Consider the following 24,532-nt stretch of genomic DNA (forward strand, 5'->3'; position numbering starts at 1 on the left):
CACAGTCATTCTAGAAATCTGGAACTTTGTGGCAGAACCATCAGCAATATCCTCCTTTTTCAGCCTATCTCAGCCAGAGAGCCTGTGATCATATCCTTCTAAGCTAGCGTCTCTGCCCTAAAAACCCCGCCTTCTAGCTCCCTTGCTGCAGCGCTTCCTTTAAACGCCTCTTTAACTTCATAACTACCACTCCTTTCACTGCTCCACTTTCCACAGGACTGCTCATAGGTTCACTCACACGGCTTGGATTCCATGGCTCAGCATCACACTCATACTCTTACAGGTCCTTGGCTAGCAACTGTTTTCCCTTGCTTCATCACAGGGAAACACAAAACTTGGCTAAAATTGACACAAAACTAAAGAGATTTCTAATCACCAAAAATGTACAATTACGTTGCCTTTGGTATGCATGCAGAAGTTGGGCGGGGTTGGGTGGGGGAGTCAGACCAAACTGCTCGGAGTAATAGTGCCAGCTAAGTTTGCTCAAGAAGGAGAGTTGAACTCACATTTTGTGATGTCTACTATGTGCTAGGCATATTACATATGAAGTTTAATTCTCAAAAGAATCCAGTGAGATAGGTGTTATGCCCATAACACCTTAAGGCTCAGACAGGTCAAGAAATTGCCCAGAGATACATGGTAAACAGAGACACAGTTCCTGAGAAATGTTAGTTTCCTCTGCTTTGCTGTTTTCTGTAATTACAGAAGTCTCTTCCTTAAGAGAGTCTTCTGGCATCTTGACAGTGAAGTTTATCTCATAAAGAAATTCTTATATTCAGTGTAAATAGCACTCTTTTGACCTTGGCTGTCTCATCTGTTTCATAATTCTAGGTGTTAAATTACATTTCATTGTGTGTATGTCTGAAATAATATTAGATTTTGGGGGTGAATATTAGAAGTTGCCATAAGAGACTTGTATATTAAAGTAGCATGTCCAAACTCTAAGAGATTGTCATGTGGGTATTTAATAAGTAATATTTGAAGGTACAGTAGAATCCAAAGTGCACTTTGAATATATATATGATATATTTATATATATATACATATATATGATATATTTATATATATATATATATATCATATATATATATATCAGAACACCACTTACATCCCCTTTAGATATTCTCTCCAATTCTCTCTATAGAACAGCTTCAATGCTGTGCTACCCTGTCTCTGAATCTTATATCCAGGTCCTGTGCCAGCTGCTTTTTGAAGTTCCATAGAAAGAAACTCAAGGCTGGCTCTCTCGGTCACTGCCAGTCAACAAAATTCTGGATGATAGTGGAAAGACAGTCATCATTTCTGTTGCTTCAAAGAATTCACATGCTTTAGTGCCATGTGTATATAAAAAGCTGTGGCAACTGATTGGATTGTGGATTTGTGATGCCAATTTTATGAGGTTATGCAAGCCCAATGCTGGTATACCACAATTTCCACCAATAGAGTGACCCCAATACGCCCATGGGTGAGGAGAGACATGGCTATTACACAGAGCAACTTGGTCATGAAATTCCTTATTTATGACCACATTCAGAAAGCCATGAAACTTTCCCACTTACTGTCATATTTTAATTCACTGCCACACTTGTGAGCACACATATAAATCAGGGTCCATCTTTAAAAGATAAATCTCACACCAAATCCAGGGTGAACTAATGCATCCTTTTTTATGGAATCTGTGTGACCTGACTATAAAGAGCATTTTTGACTAATCAGAACTAAGGTTTTAATAAAGAAACAGAAGGTGGGCTAACCACGAAATTAAAACTCCCAACCATCTCAGAGTAATAAAGTCATAAATATAAAAGTGCTCAAAATATCTCATTTGCATCTTTGAATAACGTCCCTGTTTAGCAAGGACAGGGCACTACCTGGACCAGCAGAGGGCAGTTTCCCATGTATGTTGTCGTTTCCTGGTTCAGTCTTATCGCAGTTTCTTTGTCAGTCTTTCACTGCTGGCCCTGTGGTAATTGCCATCGGCCGTGTGTTTTTACCAGTGATTTTTACACCCAATTGCTCAGCTGCAATATTGTATCAGCCTCATTTCAACACATGCTGGAGAACAAAAATGTGCCTTTGGTTTCCTAATCAAGTTTGGTCAATTTAAGGACTCTTTTTTGCAGAAACAATGTCAATTTATCCTGTGACTGTGGTATAGCCTCCTATTAGTAGTTTAAATTTTATGGCTTTCTGAACAAGGCAGATCAAGGTTTAAAATCAGACTGCTGCCTAGTGGCTCTGTGACCTTATATTTGTTTTACTAATCACTCTGGTTACTTAAACTGGGCCTATTTTTTTAATAGTAAAATGTAAATAATGATAGTATATAGTCCAAGGTGATACTGAGGTTTAAACATCTTAAGAATCAATGAAATATGTACTTGAAGTTTTTCAGCTTACTTACGTAAGTTACACATGGACTTAGAACATAGCCTCCCAATAAATTTACCTCAGGAGTTTTTGAGCTCCATTAGCCACAAGCTACACTAACTACCTCCAGGCAAACAATTGAATCAATACACCCATCTGTTTGGTGATTGTAAACATAGCAAAGGATTGATAACAAATGCACTTTGTAGTTCATGAAATGTTTTTATTTGCATTATTTTATTCATTCTTCAGGGCCATTCTTTTTTTTTTTTTTTTTTTGCGGTACGCGGGCCTCTCACTGTTGTGGCCTCTCCCATTGCGGAGCACAGGCTCCGGACTCACAGGCTCAGCGGCCATGGCTCACGGGCCCAGCCGCTCCGCGGCATGTGGGATCTTCCCGGACCGGGGCACGAACCCGCATCCCCTGCATCGGCAGGCGGACTCTCAACCACTGCGCCACAGGGAAGCCCTTCATGGCCATTCTTTAGCGGGGCAGGACAGTTATTAGGATCTTCCTTTACAATGAGGAGCTCGATCTTCAGAAGATTAAGCAATTTGTTTCAAACGTGGCAATGACAGATACAGAGCTTGAACTTAATTCACTCTGATACCCAGTCCGTGGTATTTGTAACACGCGATCTGGTTCCTCTGAAGAGTGACAGCATTTCCCTCTCTCAGAATCTGCCTCTACATTTGTAACCAACAGAATTAAGACAAATTACCCCCAAGTTTCCTTTTAGCTCTGACATCCCAAGAGATCATAGGACAATTTCCATGAAAGGGATGGTACTAACATCAGTAGAGAATGATCATGATATTTGTACTAGGCTTGGAGAATGAGGCTTCGAGGCTTAGAAATACTGAAGAAACTTCTTGGAAGGAAGAGAGGTAAAGGAAAAAAGATAGTGAGGCTCCATTAGTCCCTGAGTCAGTTAATCATTAGATTTTTTTTAAAGTCAACTGTTTCTCCTCTTCAATACCCATTAAACATCACCTATCATCATTCTAAATACCACCCCCTAAGACAGAAGACCATAATTCTGCCTATCAAATTTCCTTCTAAACCAATAAATTATAATACACCAAACTAACTTCTCTCCCTCACTGCCATCCAAACACCACCCTAAAACCAAACAAAGTAACTCCAAATAGGAGTAGTAGCCATAATAGCTGTAGTGATAGTAATAAACATGCGTTAAATTTTCTGTGTGCCAGAATTGTCCTTTGAGCTTTTAAAGGCACAATTTCATATAATCTTTTTGATCTAATGAGGTGGGTACTTTTATTATCCATTTTATACAGCTGAGTAATTTGCCTCGTCATCATCACTCCTGTAGCATTTCTTGTCCAGGCTACTCTCATTTATTTCCTAGTTACTTCACTAGTCTTTTTTTTTCTCTACCCTTACTTACCAAGCCATCAGTCTATATAGCATCTGAACTGATCTTTTAAAACATAGATTTAATCATGCCATTCTCATGTTTAAATCCTTCATGAGCATTTCATTGCACTTATAAGATGCCTTAAAAAGCATTTCTGGCTGCAACCCACCTTTTTGATTTTATCTCATCTCATTTCGTGCCTCTTCCTTCTTCTGTCATGAGGCTTTACCCATATTGAATTCTTCTCTGTAACTTGGCTGGATCAAGAATTGTCCCAGTCCATGGTCTTTTTCCATGGGGTTCCCTGACTGGAAAACCTTCCTTCTTGTTTTTTTCCTTTGTTATTCCAATGCATATCTCCAAATTCATGTCGTTTCTTCAAAGAGGCTTTTCTGGATTACCTAGTCTCAAGCAGATACACTTAATTCTTTGGTGTGAAGAATTACCCTGCTTTTTCATTATACTTATTATAATTAAGTTACATACTTATATGCATTTTTACTATTGTGGTTTTTTTTCAAGAGGAAAGGGCTCATGTCTATTTGTTTACCACTTCATATCCAAAATTTTGCACGGTTTCTTGCACACGGTAGGAATAAAATAGCAAAGTCACAGGCTCAACGTTTTCATCCTTATTAAACATCCTTATTCCCTTTGCCTCAATTTCTTCCTCCAAAAATGCAGGCCATTTAAACAACCTATTCATTAGATGAAAACAAAAATTAACACATGAAGCCATAATTTAAACAAACAAAAACAACAACAGGGCTTCGCTGGCGGCGCAGTGGTTGAGAGTCCTCCTGCTGATGCAGGGGACACAGGTTCATGCCCCAGTCCGGGAAGATCCCACATGCCGTGGGGCGGCTGGGTCCGTGAGCCATGGCCGCTGAGCCTGCGCCTCCGAAGCCTGTGCTCCGCAACGGGAGAAGCCACAACAGTGAGAGGCCCGCGTACCACAAAAAAAAAAAAAACAAACAAACAAAAAAACTGCTCAAGGATAATAAAAGAACAAGCAGGGATTAAATGAATGACTCCCATCTTTATTATGTCAGATTTTCACCCTCATTTTAAAAAAACTACTACTAGTCCACCTGAAGGTAGCATTCCAGTTATTCTGGATCTACCTAATAAAAAAATTAGAGAAATATTACTAGGGGAGGTGAGCTAGTATCCACCCAAGAATTAGGAAGGTACTCAGGGATAAAATTGAGAAACTACTGGCCCGGCATTTAATTGGAAAGGCCATATGATGTAAGTCATAAAATTATAATTATATGGATGAGGTGAATGGTAACTAGTTAACCCAATCCCAGAATAATAGAGCTAGTAGGCACTCTTCCTAACCCACAGCTTTGAAACTTGAAAGAATTACACATTACACTTAAGGGAAATAAAGTGAAACATTTTAAAATAGAGATACATTTTAGAGAATTTACATTAATTCATGAATATTACTATGATGATGTGTTAAGAGGAATGAGGCCATTTAGCTTGATTTAGCTTTTTAACCAGAGGCCCTGGAGCAAAGGCATGCTTGTCTTCAAACCATCCCTTCATGTGATAGGTTAAACACATACTTGATACAATGTGTTAATTATCTACCAGTATACAGTATTTTAGTCCACATTTTGGTGTAAAATACCTTTTCTTTCTTTAATAGAATCATGGAGCCAACTCTCATTTAAGTATGGCAGACCTACCACTTATTAGGTGACTGCAGGACTGAGTGATCCTCTGGAGGATATTTTTTCCGATTACCTCTGCCCTTCAGTCTGTCTGAGCTGTCATCCTAAGAAGATGGTTTCATATTCTTTGCCCCAGTGACCACCCACTAGACCTGTTCTTCCAAGGGCTTTGTTCTTACCTTAAATCATTTGTTCAATTGATTATGAGTAAATATTTACTGAATACCTACTATAAACATGCCAGCTGCTGGGGAAATGGAAAAGAAAGGGGCATCATACCACCTCTTGCAATGCATGCAAGAGAAAGAAAGATTAATGAGTCATTGCTGTACAATGCATGCAATGCTACAAGAGAGACACTTGCAAGAAACACAGGAAAACTGAAGATGGAATGTCTCATAGAGAACATGACATTTGAGTTAAATTTTAACGACCTAAGTTCATAAGGCAACACTTTTGAGGTGGAAAGAAAACATTTATGGAAGGGAAGAGAGATGTGCTAGAATATAATATGCTCAAGAAAATGAAATTCATTTAAAGGGGAAATGTCTAAAGAGGTAGGCATCAACTTAAGGAGGAGTCAAACTCTGTCCTGGAGGAATAGAGACTGGAGCCAATGAGAGAAAAGGCTTCACTAGATTTTGAGAGCGAGAAAGAGACGATGCAAGCTTGCTTCTCTCCAACTTGTTTGGCTAGATGGATTATGGTGGCATACTCTGAGATGGAAAGCGCTGGAGGTGGATCAGTTGAGGGTGTGTGTATTTGTATGTGTGTATAATGGAGAGGGAGAAGGTATAAGGTGACAGGTTTACCTTTGGACATTAGTTTGGGGATACCTTGTGTCCTTTAGGCAGCGATGTATAGCAGGCAACTTGACACACAGTCATCAGACGAAGACAAGTTTTGGCTGGAGATAATGACTTAAAAGTCACTATGTGAGAATGTACAGAAAGAACACATAATGGAAAGACAAAGTTGTGTTATTTAATCAGAAGTTGCAAAACAATATAATTTTCTTAGAGGAAAGTTATTGAATTGTGCTATAATGGCCTCAACTTAGCAAATGGAAATGTGAGCCCATAGTATGTCTTCATTCAATGAATGAGCACATAACCACTTGCCAGACACCATGAAAGACATGAAGCATACTTATACAAAAGTTATGAATGTTATTTTTTAAGCAAAAATATGCATCACAGAACTACAAAGTATGTTGATTTCTAATTGCCATGTGCTAAAATCCAGGAGAAATAAGCTTCCAGTTCTGATGTAGCAACATTAGAAGGGGATATGTAAGCAAGTATGACATTACGTCTTTGGAAAAGCTGAACCACTATGGAGCAGTTTTTGCTTCTGATAATGGGTGGGGCAAGATGGAACGGTGAAAACACTATAAGACCAGGACTGCTTATAAACAGGACTATTGTCTTATATATCCAGCTGGTTTGAAATACACATTAATATCTGCTTCAACAGCTTGTCTTGTGGAAGCAATTGAGCCAGGAGCACAGCAGCTGGCAATCAGTGGCCTAAAAGTAGTCACTATATTGCATTCACAACAAGGGCAGGTGTCTGGTATTTGGGAGTTTTCTTCCTTAGAACCGTGGATAGACCAGACTACGGGAAGTTGGCCACTTCTTTCTCTGTTCACAGTTTCTTGTTAGATAGAGATATAATAGTGAAGTAGACAGAGAGAAGTTAAATAGACAGTTAGCTAATGAGACACACAGACACATGCTTAACACACAGGAGTCACGTGTCAAGGAAGATGATAATGCTACTGCCCTCTATCCCCCTCACCCTGCTGCCAATCTTTTAGCCACCTCTGAAGCCACCTGGGAATTTTAATACCTAAAGTTCTTCATACCTAAGCATATTCAAAACTATTGGATTTTTCTTTGACTATACTAAAAATAATTTGAGAAAAAATAAACTTGGGCAAGTCAGAAGCATTTTGATGAAAGTACAAGGAAGGATTTCAGAGTTATCTGGCCAAAGATCCATTAAAATATACCCATAAGAGCCCCTCAGTTTTTGAAAGTTTTGAATATAGTATGGAAATAGAAGATTAGGGATGTAACCAAAGACTTTAAATTCTAATTGCTTGAAAAATAATTAAAGTGGATTTTTATATATTTTATTATGCTTGGACTTTAGTCATATTTCTAGGTCTCTTCTTAACCATTTTATGAGTTAAAGTGTGTTGGTAACAGAGTCCTATGCTTATTTCCTCAGTAAATATCAAAGCCCTCTCATGTCCTTTTTTTCTTATTAACTCTGTTGAAGTTAAGCTATAAAGAACATGGTACCAACTGACTATTAAGGATTGAAATTTTAAAGTACAGGCAACATTTAGAAAATGACAATATAGCTTCTGCACACATAGCTTAACACTTTAGAGAAAATAGGCAAATAGTCTGTTTCGAAGGAAGAAAAATAAATAAATTTAACATTATTATCTACTGTATTTTGGTAAATACCATTAAAACAGTAACACTGGGAATCAGGAGACCTATCTTCTCACACTGTTTTTTTTAATGACTATCTCTGTGATCTTGTTAAGCTACACCCTCTTTGGGTCTCATCTTCCTCATCTCTGAAATAGGATAATTAGATTTATTCCTTCATCTGTAATAGTCTGAGTCTATGAAATCTTGGTAGGAGAGTGTGGTATCATCTTAGGCTCAGGCAAATCCAGCCCCAGTTGCTACAAAGAATGATGAGATAGTCGGGGTCCAAGAGCTTTTCTACACTTGGATGCAGGGATATGCTCTTTGTAGTTTGGAACTCTTGGAAGTCAGGAGTTGTCAACTTTTCCTGATTCAAGTAAGCGGATGCTCTTCTTCTGGCCACCCTCAGTCATCTGCACCCTGAAACCAGCGGGAGCAAAGATTTCAATCATATCCACATGCGAACTTGGTGCCACTGGGCATTATATGATTAAGTCTCTAAATAACACTCCAGCCAAAATCTAATCAGAGAGCCTGAATTGCAATTGTCAGTGCATCCACTGGCTATCCGTGTGCTGAATAAATATTGCACTTCCTGTGACACAAGCTTTCCAAGATACTCCTAATCTTTTTTCTAGCATGAGGGCTCCCAATCAGAAACCATGTCCTGGGAGATTGTTGCGAGCTCCTTTACACACCATTTCACACACCTGTTTTTGTCTCCATAAATTTGCAGTGACTTTTCCTTTAGGCTTAGACTGATGAGAGCATTCTTCTTTCCCCTCCAGTTGTTACAAAGGCAGTTCTAATACAAATCAGCTCAAATGCCAGAACAGGTCAAATCTTTAGCTTTTAGCCTCCCCAGTGAGCCTAGTTTAAGTTTAAAAAGGAACCTTTAAGCCTTGCTGTATAATTCTGTCTTTTGGGCTCTGAGAAAGAAACCCGGTGAGTTAGTAATGATCGCAGCAGAGAATTCATTAAGCTGCCCTAATTGAGGGCTGAAGCGAGGGGGGGAAGTAAGTCCCCCAAATTTGACCTGATTGATCCTGGAGACTGCAGTGGGAGGACAACTAACACTCTGTGAAACATCTAAGAACTAGAGGCTTAAACATTTTATTTTACCCTCATGGCATCTCTTTAAGATAAGAATTGTTATCACCATTTTACAGATGGCTCAGAAACGTTAAGTAATCTGCCCAGGGTCACGTATGTACAAGAGCCATGATTAGAATGCAGATCTTTTTTTAGGCTGGTGTTCCTTTTTTCTGTTTCCTAGCCTGCTGGGGAGAAAACCCAGGCTTAGGGAAGTATAAAGCCACATGAAGAATGGTTTTGGAAATCAGTTTCCTCTGGTAACAAGAAGCTGACTAAAGCCTGCTGTCATGGGGTTGGAGGGCAGAAGCATGGAGAGGGAGTGAAGCTGAATCCAGCCTCTGTTCCCCAACATGGAATTAAATCTCAGAGATGGAGTTTTGGGTGAAGTGGAAAAGAATAGCTTTATTGCTTTGCCAGGCAAAGGGGGACACAGCGGGCTAATGCCCTCAAAACTGGAGAAGGTGTCCCAACTTGGAGGGAGTAGTGAAGAGTTTTATAGTAATGGTTCGAAGAGGGCGTGATCAGCTCGTGGACATTCTTCTGACTAGTTGGTGGTGAGGTAAGTGGGAGTCAGCATCATCAACCTTCTGGTTCCAGCTGGTGGCCTAAGGTCTACGTGCCTGTGGGCAGCGTACAGTTAACTTCTCCCACCTGGTGGGGGTTTCTGTATCTGCAAAACAGCTTAAAGATATTGTTATGTATATCCCTTGAAGAACCAGGGCCCTTGCCCCAAGGCTGCACTATTGTTTCTTTTGACTGTTCCTCTGTCTCTGCATCCCCCTCCCTTCCCTAAGTAGCAACTGTTTGAACCTGCTCATTGGAACTCACGGAAGGTCCTGGAGGATGAATGAAACCTATTTCCTGTAATCAAGAAGTGGGGGACACAGAAAGGTTTTTGTGCTCAGGAGCCCCACAGGGTCCTGCTGGGTTGCAGGAGCAGAGAGTGAGTCTGAATGAATTACAGGTAGGGAGGGCAGGTTAGGAGGGAAAGCAGCCAGGGTTCAGCCTTTGTGGAAAATTAGCTGGGGATTCAGGGGTATTCATCGAGAAAGCTCCACTTATAATTTCTCTTACTAGCAATTAAACCCTCCAAAGCCAGCCATACTAATGTTCCAATGTACTGCTCATGCTCGTTGCTAAGTCTCACATGCCCTGCACTAGAGTCAAGCAGCGTGACAACATGTGCCTCTTCCTTGAAATTCACATACCTGAGATGCCCCAGGGTCTGGAGATCTGTCTCTTCCCACCTGCCCTACTCCTTCATCAAGGCCCAGATCAAATATCTGTAGCCTTCTCTGAGTCCCCAAAGTGAAAATGGAATCTTCTCCTACTGAATTGCCTTAGCACATTTATCAAGTCCCAAGCACTTGGCAGTTTTTGTACAAGCCTTGTGTTCCCTGCTAGATTCTCAGATTCCTAAAGGTTACGGCAAGAGATATGGCAGAAAAAGCACATATTTGAGGTTTGATAATCTTCTGTTTTCCCCTTTCAATCTCCTTCACAGAGATGATGCTCAGAAAATATGTATGAAGTAAAGGAATTTATTCCCACCATTATGCTTGCTTTTTCTTTTAATTTCCTTGGTAGAAACCACTGATCATCCATTGAGTAAGTTTTTATTTACTAAGCACCAACTATGTAGATAATTCTGTGATGGATCAGGTCATAGAAGGCTTTTACTGTCATGCTAAAACACTGAGTGTTAATCTTATTTCAGGAGAGATATGAATAGGTATGACACAAGGAAGTGACATGATCAGAGTTATTTTTCAGAAAGATACTTTTTGATGCAATATTAAAGATAGAATGGAGGAAGGTGAACCAGACAGTAGGGAGAACAGAAGTATGTTGGCAACATTCCAGGCATGAGATGATAATGGCTTAAATTAGTCTTTATGATGGAGAGGAAAAGGTCCAATCGAACAACAGACTGTGAATTTCTGTTCATAGACCTTTACAGCCCAGGCTTCACCACCTGATTACTTACAGATGATTCTTAGTATCTGGCTATTCCTTCATTTCAACTCCATGGGATTTGACTTTTCTTCTCTGTAGATTTGCCAAATATAGGAAAAATCAAAAACTTGTTACTAAAAGAAAATAAACATATATTACTTTAAAGTAATAGATAATTTATATCATTAAGCAGAAATGAGTTCCAAAATGTGAAGGTCTCAGAACACTGTCATGAAATTGCCAAGAACAATGGGCCATATGGTAATTCCATATTAGCTCTCTGAAGAACTGCCAAATTCTTTTCAACAGCTGACCTAGCATGTTAGATTCCCATTGGCAATGTACAAGTGTTCCAATTTCTGTACATCCTCACCAACACTTGTTTTTTATTTTTTTTAATTATGGATATCTTAGTAGGTATGAAGTGATATCTCATTGTGGTTTTGATTTGCATCTTCCTAAAAACTATTGATGTTTAGTATCATATCTTGTGATTATTGTGCATTTTTATATCTTCTTTGGATAAAGGCCCTTTTATATATTATATTCCCCAAACATAGATTTATAGTTATTTTTATGCACTTGTGTGAAAAATAAAAACTGGAGTTACAAAAAATACAGTGATATTGGCTTTTATATTGCCCATGTATTTACCTTTACTGTCAATTTGTATTTCTTCATCTGGCTTCAGATTACTATCTAGTGCCCTTTCTTTAGAATCTGAAGGACTCCCTTTAGGATTTCCTATAGGGCAGGTTAATAGATACCCTCAGGGTTTGTTTGTTTGTTTGTTTGTTTGCCTAGAATGTTTTAATTTCTCCTTCATTTTTGAAGGACAAATTTTCCAGATATAGAATTATTTCTTGACAGTTCTTTTCTTTCAACATTTTATGTCATCATACTGCCTTCCTGCCTCCATGGTTTCTGATGAAATTTGCTGTTAACCTTACTGAGGATCTCTTGTGCTTGATAAGTTGCTTCTTTTTCCCTTGCTGCTTTTAAGATTCTTTCTTGTCTTTGGCTTTAGCTACTTTGATTATAATGTATCTTTATATGAATCTCTGAGTTTATTATATTAGAATTCATTGAATTTCTTGGATTTGTAGATCTATGTATGTCATTTTCATATCTGTATTAATTTTAGAATTAGCTGACCAAATGCTACAATAAAAGCTTGTTATAAATATGGCATGAAATTACATAATGCCTATAGACTAATTTTGGGACAATCAATATCTTACAATATTGACTTCCAAGCAGTATATCTTTTCATTACTTAGTTCTTTATTATTTCTCAGTAGTATTTGTAGCATTCAGTACACTGCAACTACATATCGTCACATATCTTGTGTTAAATACATTTCTTAGTTTAGATGGTTGGTGATATAAAGAGAATGAAATTTTTAGTTTGATTTTCCATTTCTTCACGGATAATATATAAGCACAGATATTTATTTTTGTAAATGAACCTTGAGTTCTCTGACATTATTAAATTCACTTATTCAGATAATTGTTTTGTCAATTTCTTAGGTTTCTCTATATAAAAAATCACGTTGCCTGCCCAAAAAGAAAATTTTACATCTTTCCACTTCGTGCCATAAAGTCTTTTCTTAGCTTCTTTTTTCATATCTCTTTTGTCATCTATGTCTTTGCTGATATTTTATCTAGTTGTTCTATCAATGGAAAGAGAGAAGTGTTACATCTTCAAAAATGATGACAGAATTGCCAATTTTTAATCACTTTAATTTTTGATTCATGTGATATAAAGGATATAATTTTTTATGTCTTCTTCTTGAATCGACCATTTTATCATTATGAAATATTCCTCATCATTTAAACGTGCATTGACATCACAAGAACAAAAAATCAGAGAATTAAAATTTGTAGTAAAGGCTCCAGGTAAATGATGCATTTTTCTTTATCTTCTGTTGATTTATTTTCCCAGGTTTTCTTTTGGCTGAGATTCTGTGACTACAGAAATCAATTTACTGTAGCAAATGGATAGCTGAATGTGTCATACTAAGAAATCAAAATAGAAGGCTTTGCACGTGCATGGTTGTGTAGGTGTACATAGGCAGATCCTTTGAAATCGACCTTGAGAGATACTATGATCGACTCTAAAGAATGTGATGATTGATAAGACGTAGGTGGGAGAGGAAATTTTGGGAATGATGCCTAGACATCTTGTTTGGACATCTTAGTGGATAGTTATGTCTTTCAGCAAAATAAAAAATACAGAAGCAGCAGCAGGTCTGAGAGTGCAAAATAATGACTACAGCCTTGGACAAGTTAAGTTTAAAGTGTCTGAGGAGTATCAAGGTGATGTCCAGTAGACAGCTGGATATAGGGTCTAGTGCTCAGGAGGGAGGTGTGGGCTGGAAAAGAGATTTGGAAGTCATCAATGTCCTGTCAAGGGCTTGTCAAGTGGAAACTCAAGTGAAAGCCCCAAGATTCATTTTATACCCAACAGACAAAATAAAATACCAGGAAATTCTTTGTGCAAATTGTGCATTTCTGTCTGAGAAACCACATTCTGATAGTGAAAAACTTTAGTGTTTTAAAGTTGCAGTCCCCCTGTGAAGTGCAGTTTTTGATACGTGATAATACTATCTCTGTCCCTCTGCCATAAAATCTATATTTGACCAGGTAAAGCAAAAATGGAAATAATAAAAAGAAAATAGTACACAATATTTTAACTTAATAAAACCAGCTTAGCTGTTTTGTTCTGGACTCTGTAATTATTGACATAACTTTTAAGTGAAGGGAGTTATGAAAAACATTGGGAAGAGGAAGATTATAAACGTGTGTGTGTGTGTCTGTGTGGTTTTTTATTGTGGTAAAATACAAATAACAGATAATTTACCATTTTATTCATTTTGAAGTGTACATTCAGGGTATTGATTATATTCACAGTGTGCAACCAACCTCATTATGGGAAGTAACTGCTAAATGGGTACAGGGTTTCAGGTACAGAGACCAGTAGTTGAAATACACTGATACGTATTAAATGTCCTATTTTGTGATGTGACACACACACGTACACATACATAATTTGGTTTTATCATCACAAGCCTATAGTTTTGATATTATTATCTCACTTTATAGAGCGTGAAATTAAGCCTCGAGAAGTGTCTTAAACACAAGGGCAGATCTCACTCTTGGAAGTGAGGGATTAGATCTCAAGCCTCTCCACTCCCACTTTACCTTGCTCTTTTTCAAGACAAACTTTTGCCTAAAACACATTCACTGTTATCTAGCTCCAGAACTTCTTTTTCTTCCTAAACGGGAAACCCTGTACCCATTTAGCAGTTGCTTCCTATAATGAGGTTGGTTGCACACTGTGAATATAATTAATGCCCTGAATGTACACTTTAGGCTTCAGGTACAGAGACCAGTTGGTGTGAGTTAGACATTAACTGCCCAGCAGTGACCTCCCCTTGAGAGTTGGGCATTACCCCAGCGAAGTGAAAACAGTGGAATAAAAACAAGCAGTGAAACGAATGGCAAAGCTTTACTGTTCTTTCATGGCATAAGTTCAAGTTCATTTGTAACACAGTATATATACAGAAGTAGACTTTGAAATGTGGTGAAGAGATTTAGGAGGATCTAAAAGACATCCACAGAGTTCAGGAAGCAGTTGCTGAGGAAGTGCATGATTTAATCAGTAAAGCAAATAATGAGGTTATAGTTGAAAAGTCAGAAGCAGGATGAGGCACCATATTGAGGAATTAGGAGAAAGATGAAGGATAGGGGGTGTGGAAGGTAAAAAAGGAAAGAGAGTAGGAGGGAGAAGATATTGATTTAGTCAGATTTAGTCATTCAACAAGTCTTCTTTTTGTAGGGTAAGCTGCTAAGTCATGTTTATCCAAAAGCCAGTGAAACAAGGTGGAAGGTCCAGCTAATCAGGAGAGTGGCTTGATTTGTCAATTTCCTGGAGACAGAGCTTTAAAAAAGGAGGGTCCTAGAAGCTTGAGGGGGAGGGTGTGACTGTGCATCCAGAGATGAAGGGAGAAAGATGTCACCTATTGACCACAATGGTGTCATTAGAACTCTGCTCATCAATGCTTAGAACTAAGAGTAGATATTAAATTAAGTCAGAAAATCAACTTTTTGATTCATTGTTTATTCACTCATGTGTTCACTTGCTCATGCATTTATTTGTTTAATCAACAAATAAAATTTGAAAATCTATTATATGCATGGTCAAAGATATTCCCAAAGTTCTCTGTTAGGTGTTGGGTGATAGGAAGACGGAAAGACAAAATTTTAGTGTGAGAGCAAGGGCCTGACCTAAATATAAGAAATTCAAGAATTTGAATCCATTTTCAGATGTACCTGAATGTGAAGATGGTAGGCTCACGTGAGCTTCCTCAAGTGTGCTGTTCCTACCCAGTTAGAACTCACTTTAAAAAAGCATCAGTTACAGAGCCTGGTTATAAGCTCTTTGAAACTTAAATCATATTTCCTCAAAAACTCAATATCATGCATGGCACATTCTAATGTTTTCTCCATAAATATCTCATTAATCCCCAATGTGGCAGGGAATAAAATTACCAGGGTATTAAGGTATGTAGTGAACCTTCCCGTGGTATCCTGAGAGTTCTGATTCAGAAATATGGCCTTAATTAGATTATAGCGTAGTTGCATTTAACTGTGGAAATTCAACTAAACAACACCCGGGGAAAAGTTAGAGTGGGGCAGAAATAAAAAAGGAACATTTTAAATAGCAAATGTTCCCATATGACAGTTTCTTCAAAGAGATGACGTCAAAGGATACACATGAGATGGTGGCTTAAGGCTGTGGTGCCTTCAGTGTGTCTCATCCCCACACACCTACCTTTCATAATGTGAATGTCTCCCACTGCTAAAAGTGATCCTTGAGTTAAAGATACACAGGGGGCTTTTTGAGTTGGGAAAGTTCTGTGTATGGAAGACAGAGCCACTGTTGCATCTCCTAGGAGCTTCATGCATCTTTAAGATTTATCTCTTGGAAATTGTTGGCTTCCTCTCCAATTATAATGGGTTTTCCAATAAGAAAAAGCTCTGTTTCTCCCTGAAAACTCCCACTTTCCTCCTTGATGACCCCAATTTCCTGACTCTTATATCTGTATTTTTAGTACAACCAAAATTCTGTGGCAATTCTGAGTGGTCCTGTGTGTTCTCCTTTTCTCAGTGACAGAAGCCAGGGGCAGTACTGTTCAGTTCTTTCCTATGTGCTTTCTTTGACCATATGTGTCCAAACTGATATTTTCTCAAATACTAGAGATTTGACATTAGCACTGCATCTACATTGTGAGTTTAATAGATATTTGAGAACTAGATGAACTTTACAGTTCATAATAAGTTGCATCCTTTCTACAAGTAAATGTATTTTTCCTCAGGAATCAATTGTCTCAGTGACAGGGTCCACTTGTAAAGACCTCTGTATCAAAAGCAGACTCCGGCTCAGTCACTGAATCTGTTTGCTCATAATGGCAGCAAAAGTATAGGGATTAGAAGTGAAAGTACAGCCACTGCAAATGATTGTCGGAGAAAGGTCTTTCTTTTGGATAGAGTGCGGTAGGAAAAGCTTTGACCCCTGGTGGAAGAAAAACAGTACCCATCAATAGACCTGGCATATAGCCTGTAGTCAGTAGATACTGCACTGGAGGACAGTGGGCCAGAGTAAAGTGGGAAACCCCGAGAGTGAGGAAGCCCACATATTTCTTGATGTGGATTAGTATATTTATTTGAATTTAAGTTAAAAGCTATCATAGTGTTATTATTTTATGAACAACAAAGGAAGATAAAGTGTAGTCAACTTCCAACACAATACTTTCTGACATAGAAATTTAATTTATTTTTTTAATATAAATTTATTTATTTTTTTCATTTTTGGCTGTGTTGTGTCTTCATTGCTGTGAGAGGGCTTTCTCTAGTTGCGGCGAGCAGGGGCTACTCTTTATTGCAGTGCGTGGGATTCTCATTGCGGTGGCTTCTCTTGTTGTGGAGCACAGGCTCTAGGCACGTGGGCTTCAGTAGCTGTGGCCTGTGGGCTCAGTAGTTGTGGCTCATGGGCTCTAGAGTGCAGGCTCAGTAGTTGTGGCGCACGGGCTTAGTTGCTCCATGGCATGTGGGATCTTCCTGGATCACGGCTCGAACCCGGTTCCCTGGCATTGGCAGGCGGATTCTTAACCACTGCACCACCAGGGAAGCCCTAGAAATTTTATTTTAGATGTGTTTAGATATAGAGTCCTAATATATATCATGCTGCTCTATTCTATAAGTCTTTGGATATACAATATCGTCTGTTTCACTGCTTAGTCATAGAGTATTATTTTTGAGGACATTTTAAAAGGCAACTAAACTCAACGCATCTAGTATTAGCAATGTAAATAATACATAGAGCCATGATACAATGGATGGCTATGGCCAAGCCTGCCCATTTCAGGCAATAACACCCTACCTCCCAAGTAGCTCCTGGCCTGCTGCCTGGATGGTGCATATTGAAAGACTCCATTGATTCGAAGGGATATCAGACTTCAGGAATTTGTACTGTGTGAAAAAAAACATGAATCTTTTGAAATGGCAAAGATGAAGTAAAACAAGCTCTCTGCTTTTATTGTGATGAACTTAATAAACGTAAGTGTAGCTCTGCTCCAATCAAATGAGGTGCAGATATGTGGGACAAGAATTAATTCTGAAGAAATTGATTCGAACATGTCGAAATTTGTCACCATGACAGGAAAATCGTTATTCCAAGGGATTTGCTGTCTGTACCTGGTAACAGATACCAAGCTTTACATTAGAGAAAAAATACAGAGATGCAGTGAAATCTTGAGCATCTAGAGGACATGCTGCCTTCTACAACGCGGATGGCTAACATTTGCATAGAGAGAGTGCATTGTATGTGCCAGGCTTTGTCACGCACTATTTCTGCTAAACTTCATAGCAATCTTATGAGTTAAGAATCACTGTTAGCACATTTTATTGATGAGGAACAGAGGTGCAGAAAGGCTCAATAACTCACTTGGTTAGCTGGTAAACAGAGGATCACAATTCAAGATGCAAACTTGAAGCATTTCTCACTCTGCTATGCTGTCTCCTGGCAAGTTAGCCTGGGCTAGTAGCTTTCTCTTTACCTGCCAGATGTTCATAAATTAGGCATTTGTGAGTTGGGAAATCACTCCACAACTTTGGCTTTCTATCACAAGCAATTACGATTCTCTACTGGCTTCACTGTGAAACCAGTGAATGCAGGTGCGCTTGGCACCAGAATATTCAAGAGTGAGTGGTGCAAGGCACTTGTTTGTTTTTCTTCATATACTCTTCCTCGAAGTTTTTAGTTGATGGGATTTTAAAATTATTTTTCAACTATAAAACTGAGTTAACTGTTAGAATGCTAGTCAGTATAAAAGTATACAGTGTAAAAACAAAAGTGTTTCCCTCTCTTTTTGCCCACTACAAGGGTAAATCACTGTCAACACTTTGCTCTGTGTCTTATATGATGATTTTTAGATTCATATACAAATAAGGTGTAAGGTTTATAAAAATTATACCAAGTTATTCATGTTGTTATGAAATGTGCCTTTTTACTCACCAATATAACATCAAAACAAAAATTATTGGTTCATGAATTGCAAAGAAGGATTAAATAATTAAACTATAGTATCAGAAGGTGGAGTTGGGCCTCAATATTTCCTGAAATCAAAATTTTGTACACTCTTCTCTAAACTCAGATTCTTGCATATTGTCAGCTGGATTGTCTCTCTCATTGCAAAGCTAATAATTTCTACAGGAAGGGGAATGAGGCTACCAAAAAATTCCCAGGTTCCCTTTTTTAGTTCCACTTCAAAAACCTCTATGGCATGACTTTAACTGATTCACCTTGGGTTAGGTATCCATCTCTGGCTCAATCAACTGTATGTAAAAGTCCGGGGAATTATGACTGTCACATCCTTGTTCAATTACCCAAGTCTGGAACATTGGGTAATTGTTGGCCTACAGACAGAGAAATTAAAATATGCCAATTTCCATCTTAAACCACATTGTTGGGAGCAGGAACTGGGTGTGGTTTCAATAATGGTCTCTCCACATCTCTAAACAAATATCACAAGGGTAAAAGTTATCTGGATGAGCAAAATGATAGGAATCCATTAAGCAAAGTATGACTGTACCATAGATAATTTGTCATCTCTCTATGGATGGACATTCATCTTGGCTCATGTTCTTCATCATTATAAAGTTTTCATTATTATAAATAATGCTGCTGTGATCATCCCTGCACACATATCTTTGTGTCCATATAAGCATTTCCATATGTGTCCATATAAGTATAATAGATTTATAAAAATGGAACTGTAAGTTAAAAGCACATGCATGTTTTAATTTCATAGATACTGTGAAATCCCCACTGAAAGATATTTACACCAGTTTACACTACCACCAATGGTGATTGTTTGTGTACCTAGAAAATCCTCTAAAAACTATTGGATACAATTAACTAGAGGGAAATTAAGCACTTTCTTATGTGGATTATAAATCTGTCACTTCAAGGTAAATATTGAAATTCCTAGGCTCTATTTTTATATAACTTCAAGTTATGTATTTCTGAGAGTGAATTGACAGTGAGTATGAATCTCAGTACTAAACTTTAGAAAATTCAGGGTTTATTTTCACCAAGAGAGGAAAAGCTATTTAATCTCAAGACTGAGAAAACATTCTACCTCATCATGGAATATGCTAGTGGAAGAGATGTGTTTGATTACCTAGTAGCTCATGGCACATGAAAGGAAAAGAGGCTTGAAGAAAATTCTACCAGAAAGTATCTGTTGTGCAGTGCTGCCAACAGAAGTGGGTTGTTTTATAGAGACTGAAAGGCAGAAAACCTGCTCTTGGATGCTGACGTGAACATCAAGATTGTAGACTCTGGCTTCAGCAACAAATTCACATTTGGCAACCAGCTACGTAACTTCTGTGGCAGTAATTTTGCTGCCCCAAAACTACTCCAGGGAAAAATTTAAGATAGACCCGTGTGGGAGGTGTGGAGACTGAGAGTCATCCTATATGCAGGGGTCATCTGATCCCTGCCTTCTTATCTCAAGAAGCCATGGGAGAAGTTACTGAGTGAAATATACCATATTCCCTTCTACTTGTCCATGGAGTGTGAAAACCTGCTCAAGAAATTTCTCATTCTCAGTTCCACCAAGAGAAGCACTGCCAGCAAGAGAGGCACGTTTGATCAAATTATGAAAGATTCATGGATAAATTTGGGTCATAAAGATGAACTAAAGCCTTATGTGGAACTGCTCTCTGACTACAAAGACCCCCAGAGTTGATGGTGTCAATAGGTTACACACAAGAAGAGATCAGGTACTCACTGATGGGCCAGAAGTTCGAGGTGATGGCCGCCCATCAGCTCCTGGGACACAAGAGCACAGAATTGGAGGGCTGTACTATTGCCCTGAGGCCCCAGCCTTTACCTAATCTGACCAACAGCAGCAGTCCTTTCCCATCTCACAAGGTACAGAATAGTCTCTGCCAACCCCAACCAGTGGGGTGTCAGCAATAATGCTGGTCCTGCCATTTCCATCTCTAATTCTCAGAATACTCAGAGTAGCAGTGCAGAAAACTAGCAGCCTTCAGATGGCCATGAACCAGAACAAAATGCTAGCAGCACAGTCAACTTGCCTGCCACCTCTCTGATTGTCTTGGCAAAGAAGAAAATAACTCCTGTTCCCTGTGCAAAGAGTGACCTCTCCACCAGCAGAAATCAAAACAGGAATTCCCCATTTTTGGAGAGGGCCAGCTTCCACCAGAAATAAAAGAGCCTGACCAGGCTAGGTTCTGGGGCCTCCACCAGCTTCTGCTTCTGCTGCGATTGACCCAGCCTTTGCCCTGCCTGCACTAGAAATCCATGACAGCCTTAGTGAAGCCCAGCCAAGCCTCACAGACAGCAATGGCGAGGTGCCTCGGCACTGCCCTGTCAGCATGTCCCTGTGACTTCCCACAATGGTGGAGCCCCAGACAGGGAATTCCTTCCAAGCTGAACAGCTCTGACATATACACAACCAGCAGAATTTGCCCTGTGGGAAGACCCGAGCCTCTCCCTCTGGCAACAGTCAGGGCCAGAAGAACTAGTGGAGACTCTCAAACTTCACCTGGTAGGCAGCAGAAGCAATGATAAAAGAATTTCGAGAGACTAAGTGGTGCCCACTCTACTTTACATGGAGTATGAAGTATCACAAGCACATGGAGTCTTCTGGGAGATGTGCAAGGTCCTGGATGCAAACAGCTGCCAGTGTGAGCTAAACAAACAAACAAAAAAATATTGGGCTGGCCAAAAAGTTCGTTCGGGTTTTTGTACCATCTTATGGACAAACCCGAACGAACTTTTTGGCCAGCCCAATACTTGCTGCTGTACATGCGTAGTTCCCAGGGCCAAAAGGACTACATGCAGTGGAAGATGGTGGTGTGCAAAGTACCACTGAGGTCCCTCAATATATTTGACTTAAGTGGATATCAAGCATTTCCATGGCCTTTAGAAACGTTGCCTCTAACATCACCGTGGAGTTTCAGCTTGAAAAGGCTGCCACGACCCACCAGAGAGATAAGAGGAGAAGGAGGCTGGCTATAGCTGCTCTGCCCCCAGTGTGGACTAGTGTGTTTCCCCCTCTGGCACTTCTCCTCTTCCTGTGACTTTCTCTGTCTTTTCTTCTATTTTTGCAGGGGAGAGGAGATTGGTCTACTGAAGTAAAGACAAACCATCCAAATGGAAACACAACACACATCTCTCTCTCTCTCTCTCTCTCTCTCTCTCTCTCTCTCTCTCTCTCTTCCTGCTATTAACTCATAATGTCTATTAGCATTTCTTTGAGCTGACTAAAGTAAACCGTTCTTTATAATAATAGACTACATGTTGCATAGTAAATGCATTCACATCATGCCCTCTAGAGCAAAAAGGAAGCATAAGATATAAAATCTCTGGATCAGACGGTTAAAACTGTAATCACTTAAAATCAAGGATGGCATGAGAAAACAGGAAAGCACTGAGCTACTTCTGCAAAGAAAAATAAATTTCTTTTCTCTGGGATAAATATAAGCCAATAAAGCTTAGCCAAATGACCTCATGAGTATAAATGTTTTCCAGGCAAAGTTATAAAGTGCTAAGATGAACACATCCAACCTGTTGCAATAAAGCTGTTCAGTAATAAGAGCCCCTGGATTCCATAGCTCTAGGATGGATTAAATATTTTATCTTCTAAAGAACAGTAATCAGCTGGGGAGAGTGAAGGAATTGGCTTTATTTGATATTTGATTTACTTTCCCTGCCATTTCCATGGGTCACCTTTTGGTGCTGACTTTCAATTCAGCAGCTATTGTATCACCGGAATCCTGAATTATGAAAAGAGTGGTTTCATTTAGGAGAAGTAAATATTCTAGCAGCTGCGAATTCAGGATTTTAAAAATCATTCTAACTTGCTGAAAACGAACAGTTCCAGCATAGAGTCAAGCGAGAAGCAAATGGCAGAAATACCTGTATGAGTCCATTCACTGGGTGTGTAGTGTGTGTCTTGTCTATGGCTTACCTTGTTATTTGCTTGTTTTTTTCCCCATTTTCACCTCCCCAGATGCCCCTAACCACTGCATCTCCAACTCTCCTTCTGAAGACCAGCTGATTCCTTCATTCTCTTCATTCATTCAATGAAATATTGCTCATCTATGAAGATACAATATTTAAAATAATTTTCATAGTAGGCATGCATAAACAAATATACTGTACTAAGTGCTATTTTAGGGTACCTACTGATGGCTGTTGGAACAAAGAAAATAATATGAGTGGAATGATTAGAAGACGAGCAGAGATATGAATTGCAAATATACAAGGAATCACATTTTAGGTAAAAAGAGCTGCAGTAAAATCACAGAGTCTCAGATGTTCTCTGAGGTAGGTAATAATTGGTTATGACATAGGGATGCCACAGGGTATGACATGTGGCAAAGTGGTAGGAGATGACACAGAAAGGTAAGTTGAGATCAGATTCTGAAGAACCCCGAAGAGCAGAAGACCTTGGTCTTTATTCTGGAGGTGAATCATCAATGACAGTGATTAGATGAAGGGTGTATTCTAGGATGATCACTCCATTTTCAGGATAGAGAATTTGCATTAAAAGTCCCAGTTTCTAGATTTTCCCACAACATGCAGAAAAAAATATATGAGACCACAGATTTTGATAATACATGCCAGTTACCAAGGTTGTTGCTTTTAAGAGAGATACGTTTTTCGCGAAATTCCTAGCGAGTACAATTCTCCCCACTGTAAGTAGGCTATAGGAAAATGAGGTCATTTCTTCATATCTTAAAGTTAAAGCAAGAGGTAATATGGTGAGTAGGGAGGCTCTGAGTGTCTGACTCTCTTTTGATCTTCTATGATGATACTCACCAGTAGATGAAGTTCCTGAACTAAAATCAATACTCAGTGGAAAGTAACTGCTTATAGGAGGCATAATTTAGAGTGTCAGCCTAATCCCAGTCCCTTCCTTGGTGAACTTCCCCTCTCACAGTCCCTGTATATTTGATACAATGAGGAAATTATCCCCAAACCCTGGTCCCAAATGATTGGACAAATCATAGGCACATGACCTAAGGGCAGTCAAGCCCTTAAACTAGCCTAGTACACTTATTGCCTGACTTGGTAAGATTCTCTACCTTGCACCCAAACCATGATCTGTGAACAAGCATCTTTGGCATCACCAGGTAATTAATTAGAAATGCAAAATCTCAGGCTCTATCCAATACCTCCTGAATCAACCTGCATTTTACCAAGATTCCCAGATGATCCATATTCATATTAAATTTTAAGTAGCACAGCTCTAGGCCAGCAGGTCTAGAGAATTTAATTTAAGAAATATTAAAAACATGTGAGTGATTAGCAGACTGGAAAGAAACAGACATGCAAGTATAACTGTGTTCTTGTTCATGGCCAGTTACTTCAACAGAAACCCTGTGACTCCTTCTGCTACTGAGATGCCTGTAGAGCTACCCCATGTCTAGACGTTCCTACCAGTTACAGGTGTTCAAGTTCCTCCTGCAATGTTTCTGTTCTTAAATGTCCAAGACAGTCACATCTTTCATGTGGGTATTTGTAATTAAATTCCTCCCTCTTGGAACCAGTTTGAGATTTTGTTTCCTACAGCAAAAGTTGCCAAAAATCAAACATTTCTTATAGTAGCAATCACTGAGGAGTTAATGAGAGCAAATCTCTGATTAAATTGAGTAATTCTAGTAAGAACAACAATTTCTCTTGTGCAAAAAATTGGCAGCAATTCATTTCCCCAGCCAGACCTGGTCAATGAGGAAGAAGCATATCACTCTCATTTAAGATTTGCATTAATCTCCTTAGGCTAGCACGATGACGTTCCTTGTACAGAAAAGGATCATTTACTCAACCTGAAAGAAGGAAAGAAGCCATGCCAAGAGAAAATTGTCCTCCCTTTTCACAGGCAGAATTGGCAATTTTTTCTGATGCCTCTCTAGGGTGAAAAGGGGGTTCGATGTAGACATTCCAATTTTAAATTCAGGAGGTTTGGCTTTTTCCCAAGACCTTTGCCAGGAG

General features: G+C 39.0%; 1 pseudogene; it reads left to right on the top strand.

Moving 5' to 3' along the window:
• The first annotated feature begins 17,637 nt into the window (after window positions 1–17,637).
• LOC103085650 (serine/threonine-protein kinase MARK2 pseudogene) lies at window positions 17,638–20,741 on the top strand (annotated as a pseudogene).
• The last annotated feature ends 3,791 nt before the right edge of the window (window positions 20,742–24,532 follow it).

Source organism: Lipotes vexillifer, unplaced genomic scaffold, assembly GCF_000442215.2.
Source record: "Lipotes vexillifer unplaced genomic scaffold, Lipotes_vexillifer_v1.1 scaffold1062, whole genome shotgun sequence".
Classification (NCBI taxonomy): domain Eukaryota; kingdom Metazoa; phylum Chordata; class Mammalia; order Artiodactyla; family Lipotidae; genus Lipotes; species Lipotes vexillifer.